The sequence below is a fragment of the Panulirus ornatus genome, chromosome 58 (assembly GCF_036320965.1).
Source record: "Panulirus ornatus isolate Po-2019 chromosome 58, ASM3632096v1, whole genome shotgun sequence".
Classification (NCBI taxonomy): domain Eukaryota; kingdom Metazoa; phylum Arthropoda; class Malacostraca; order Decapoda; family Palinuridae; genus Panulirus; species Panulirus ornatus.
The window spans coordinates 16,694,719-16,699,718 of record NC_092281.1 but is presented as its reverse complement, the minus strand read 5'-3'; the positions used below and the strand labels follow the sequence as shown (position 1 = coordinate 16,699,718).

At 48.3% G+C, this 5,000-nt stretch overlaps 1 protein-coding gene and 1 long non-coding RNA gene across 4 annotated transcripts in view; one reads left to right on the top strand and one right to left on the bottom strand.

The window, feature by feature from the left end:
* LOC139766581 (uncharacterized) overlaps positions 1 to 5,000 on the top strand; it is a 157,846-nt gene that overhangs the window by 24,963 nt on the left and 127,883 nt on the right. The gene's annotated exons all lie outside the window — the stretch shown is intronic.
* Positions 1 to 5,000, bottom strand: part of LOC139766579 (PDF receptor-like) — a 117,800-nt gene that overhangs the window by 11,224 nt on the left and 101,576 nt on the right. The gene's annotated exons all lie outside the window — the stretch shown is intronic.

Below are 5,000 nucleotides of genomic sequence, written 5' to 3'. Positions count from 1 at the left end.
CGAAGTGATCACTCAGTACCTACGCAGTTCTCCGACTGATAAAGCCCGCGTTTTTTCGGCACATTATCTTCAACTCTTCTTCACGTGATCCCTTATCTTGCCTTCCCGCTCCATCTCGTCCCATTGAACTGATATCCTCGCCCATATGTTCCTCACACCGGGTCTTTCAAGTTCTCCCTCACCTACACGTGTACAAGGCACAATGGACCAGATAACATACCGTCTCGTATTTCTCCGATTTACCTCCGAACAACGTTTGTTTATTTCATCTTTGTCGAAAAAAAAAAACTTCCTCGTTTTTAGAGACGTGCTTTGGTACAGCCCAGTCCATTAGAAAGGAGATGGTTCTACCTAATCATCCCAGCGCTCTCGGTGCTGCTGGTCACCAAAGGATTGAGAACTCGCCTTAACTCTCAGCATCTTAAACCATTTAGAATCGTAGTCTCTTCTTTTAGATTCACATAGTATTCACGGTGCAAGGTCTACCAGTGAGGCCCACAACACCTGATTCACTTTTACTCCTCATCCTCCTACTCCTCCTCCTCCTGTTCCTCCTCCTCCTGTTCCTCCTCCTCCTCATCCTCCTGCTCCTCCTCCTTTCTCTCTCTCTCAGAGGTTTTGGTGGATGAATCTTTTGCCCGTGACCGTCGCCAGAACATTTCCCAGGGGGTGGCATGAATCTTTACGAACTAAACTCACTTCCTTCTCTTTTGTTGTTGCTTCTCTGTTTTGCCCACTTCTCTTCGAAGTGGTAGTCGGTGATAGCGCGGGGGGGAGGAGGTGGGGATCGTCTCCTGACGTCTTTACCCTGTCAACATTGATGTCCAAAATAAGTAAGATAATATATATATATATATATATATATATATATATATATATATATATATATATATATGCTGAATGCTATCAACGCTCGAAAATTTACCTCCAAGCCAACGTAAAAGAAGAGAACGAACGAGATACGAGAACCGTTAGTTTGGAAAGGAAATTCAGAGGCTGTACGAGATCTCGCTCGGACACACCTCCCAAACCAAAAAAGCGACACCATCATCATCATCATCAATTCTCAAAAGGAAAAGAGAGAAAATGTGTAGATTTGTAGTCCATCGACACTAGACGACCCGTACATCCACCACCTCCCCCTTAATCATCGCACTAGATCCCGGGCGGGAGTTGATAGAGTTCACGTGGAAACAGAAGGGCCAGTAACAGCTGGCGCGAATGTATCCATAAAATCGTAGTGTCCGAAAAAAAAAGAGGCTTGAAAGCGTTACAAGAATGGCGACTAGCGACCCAGGAGAAAGAATCTTTAACTTGTGATGACCCTCCACCTCAGGTGCAGGTTGTAGCACGGCGCAGGTTATAACACGGTGCAGGTTGTAACACGGTGCAGGTTGTAGCACGGTGCAGGTTGTAACACGGTGCAGGTTGTAATACGGTGCAGGTTGTAATACGGTGCAGGTTATAACACGGTGCAGGTTATAACACGGTGCAGGTTGTAGCACGGTGCAGGTTGTAGCACGGTGCAGGTTGTAACACGGTGCAGGTTGTAACACGGTGCAGGTTGTAACACGGTGCAGGTTGTAACACGGTGCAGGTTATAACCGGTGCAGGTTATAACACGGTGGAGGTTATAACACGGTGGAGGTTGTAACACGGTGCAGGTTGTAACACGGTGCAGGTTGTAACACGGTGCAGGTTGAAACACGGTGCAGGTTGTAGCACGGTGCAGGTTATAACCGGTGCAGGTTATAACACGGTGCAGGTTGTAGCACGGTGCAGGTTGTAACACGGTGCAGGTTGTAACACGGTGCAGGTTGAAACACGGTGCAGGTTGTAGCACGGTGCAGGTTATAACCGGTGCAGGTTATAACACGGTGCAGGTTGTAGCACGGTGCAGGTTGTAACACGGTGCAGGTTGTAACACGGTGCAGGTTGTAGCACGGTGCAGGTTGTAGCACGGTGCAGGTTGTAACACGGTGCAGGTTGTAACACGGTGCAGGTTGTAACACGGTGCAGGTTATAACACGCTGCAGGTTATAACACGGTGCAGGTTGTAACACGGTGCAAGTTGTAACACGGTGGGTACAGGCTGTAACATTGGCAGATATTTGAAGAGCCAGACACATCTACACGTGTAAGTGCCTATGTGATGGTACCCAGCGGGCTCGGAAATGAGAGTTGGATTAGAAGGTGTTGCCTGCGTGCAAGCGGAATGCCGACACTCAAGAGAGATATGTTGGATTCCATGGAAAGGTTGTGTTTTGTAATATTCTCTACGTCAGAACCATTCTTCTGTATCGTATAGTTCATTTGTTGTACAGAAAAATATATACAGTGCAGTTAGGCTTATTCACATTTTGCATTCTCTAAATTTTACACACACACACACACACACACACACACACACACACACACACACGTGCGCGCACACACACACGTGCGCGCGCACACACACACACACACACACACCACACACACAGTAAGTGTGTATGGTGTGTGTGTGTGCGCGCGCGGGTGTGTGGTGTGTGTGTGTGTGCGCGCGCGTGTGTGTGTGTGGTGTGTGTGTGTGTGTGTGTGTGCGCGCGTGTGTGTGGTGTGGTATGGAGTTTCAGCTTGCTGTAATCATATCTGAGACATTGTTTAGTCTATGGATTTTATGGAATACTGATTCTCCCGGGACGATCTCATGGCTTAATATGTGTTCTCCTTCATTGTTCACAGAGCGATGCACGTATCTTCATAACCGTGTTGTGATCAGAGGTTGTAACTGATCGGAAAATAACTGTGATGATTACTATCCAGAACGTCTACATTTCAGCTGGATATCCTCAACTACAGACAGAGTCTTGCAAAGTTGTTGTGATTTCCCAGGAAGTCAACACAGCTTTTTCGTTCTAGGTATATTCCTTTTTTTCTCTCCCCATTTTCTTTCGTCATGAAAGAAAATTGCATTCGCTTAATATCCCGTCTCAGAATATCCTCAAAACACGAATATTTTTCACCGCTGCAGACGCCTTAGTAGTAAGTTACGTTAGACGAGAAGAAATGTCCTTGGTGCCAGCGACTGAAACATTCATCATAAGAGGACTTTATCTTTCTGTCAGGTGGATTTATGGATCATTTTTCTCTTGTCTTGTCAACTGCCTTCACCCCAAAACACGGCCGGGCTATGACGTATACCTCCCTCGTCCGTCTCCACCTCACTCTGGTGCAGGAGGAAACTGATTACTCTGTCAAGAGGAAGACGAAGAGTTACGAGAAAGACGAGAAGAGTTACCAACTCCTTGCCCTCACATATCTTAGGATGAGTACTGTCTGTACTGCCTCACACAGGCCCGAAAGCTTCGCTCAAATCACAAGATGGATGGGGACGGGATTAATGTACGATCACAGAGGGCGTATATCACAATCCCATTGCCGTACATCCATTGGGCAAAGGGGGTAGGTGGTGGTAGGTGGTGGGTGGTTCTCCTCCTCCCTTGCGTGTAGGCAGGTGGGAGTCCCGGAATATCAGGAGAGAGTGATCATTAGAACTCATTACAGATGATGAAAGCCCCCAGCTTATGTCTCCGTCTTCCCCTACGTCAGGAAGGAGGTGCTTCTCCTAAATCTACTTAGAAACATCAAACGGCATCCTAAAGCGTTGGGAGATTGTTCACATCCCCTAGTTATCATCCCAAATCTCCAGCAAGGGTCGATAACCCTACAGATGGGTCCACACAGTGATCACACAGGCTCCTTGGCAACAGAGAGAGACACACGCGTGAGTTAGCTATAGCAGTTCTCCTCGGACGCCACCTGCCTTCATGCTTTCAATCCACAAGCCTGATACCGCTCGAGAGCCTTGCCCGTCCATGTGACAGGAAGTACATTACGGTTCGAACTCGTTCGATCCCGAAGGGTTGGCTGTTCAATAGACACCAAACAAACCACTACAACAGGTGACGTGCTCCGTTTAGACTGGTTACTGGACACTAACCTCACCAATAATGGTCACCAGTAATTGCAGGTCCTCCGGGGGGCGGCGCCCGGGGGGACCTTTCGAATTCCGTGGATGATCATCTCATATCGTCACACCACGACCAACGGGCACTACTAGACTCGTTATCACCACATTTCATCACCAGGGTGGACGAATCAGCCAGGGGGGCAAACCATGGAAAGGTCTTTGGAGGTCCTGGTTGTGCGGAGGGGAGGAGAGAGGGGCGGAGGAGGATATGTCGTTTCGCTACATTCCACACGACACCTAGAGAGTGGAGGTGAGCAAGTGTGGTCATTGTCCTCCTCTGTCCCCGGCACTACTCGGCTAATGCGGGAAACGGCGAATAAGTATAGAATAGAATTAGATTCAGTCATGTGACACAGTTTCCCTACCTCACACGGGAGCGCTTGCAGAGTAACGAGTGAGATCAAACAGACGGACGGACGGACGTAAAGCATTTCAACTGCGTTTATAGCAGCCTCGAGCTCAGGCGGTGTGCATGCTTGGGAAGTCGTGAAGGCAGTAATGAACTGAGCATCGTATAACAGCTGTTCTCAGTTTACTTGCCACTTCGGCGATAATCTTTCCATCAGAATTTATCGAGGCGTTCCGTCGTGCAGTGTTCGATGGTGTGAGTGTGTGGGAGGGGGGCATAAATCATATGGATCATTTGACTGTTTGTATCCGCGTATGATCACGTCCCTGTGAGGAGAGTTATAGCAAAGGTCTCCTACTTCCTTAGCAGATTATGCTACGTGGGGTATACGTGGGTATACTCTGCCGGTGTTAGAAGGTCTGTGGTAACCGTGTGTCACAGAGTCTTGCATGGGGGGGGGCGCTTGTACTGGGAGAGAGAGAGAGAGAGAGGTCCTCTCTCTCAGGAAATGGCGTCTCTGTAGATGGATGTGGTTCAGGTGGGTGTTGGGGATATAGTGTGCATGTGTGTGTGTCAGTGTTGGAGTGTGTGTGTGTGTGTGTGTCAGTGTTGGAGTGTGTGTGTGTGTGTGTGTGTGTG